The following is a 722-nucleotide window of genomic DNA, read 5'->3' on the forward strand; positions in this document are numbered from 1 at the left end:
CATTTTAGCATATACCCTGCTGGTAGCACACTAGATGGAGTAAGGTAATGTTAAGAAACATGGTAGTCAGTGATCCACAACCAGCTTATTGGCTCAAAACACCTTATCTAATTATAAACTGATACGCACCTACTGGCATGCCCCTTTAAATTTCTTCATAAATGTTATTTAATGTTATTATTACGACAGCACGGTGGTTAGCACTGTTGCCGCACAGCAAGAAGGTCCTGAGTTCAATTCCACCATCACGCCAGTGTCTTTCTGTGTGGAGTTTGCAGGTTCTCTCTGGGTTCTCTCCAAAGACATGCAGCTTGTGGTGATAGGTTGATTGGTTAATCCGAATTGCCCATAGGTGTGAATGTGAGTGCTAATGGTTGTCTGTCCCTGTGTGTTGGCCCTGCAACAGACTGGCAACCTGTCCAGGATGTACCCCGCCTCTTGCCCTATGACAGCTGGGATAGATTCCAGCACCCCCTGCGACCCTTAAAAGGATAAGCAGATGGATGGATCGCGCCACAAACAAAAAATTTTGCAGCACAAACCTGTGACATCAACTTTTGTTTGATTTGGGTGATGTGGGGGGCTGGTTGACCTCTGATGACCTCTAGAATTTTTTATCAATATCTTTTAAATGAAAGCGGCACAAACGACAATTTTAGCAGCACAAACCAGCACAAACGTAGCACAGTTGATTGACACCAGTTTTGTTTGATTCCATTAAT

This window comes from Pundamilia nyererei, unplaced genomic scaffold (assembly GCF_000239375.1).
Source record: "Pundamilia nyererei isolate P.nyererei 1_Seehausen unplaced genomic scaffold, PunNye1.0 scaffold00060, whole genome shotgun sequence".
NCBI lineage: Eukaryota > Metazoa > Chordata > Actinopteri > Cichliformes > Cichlidae > Pundamilia > Pundamilia nyererei.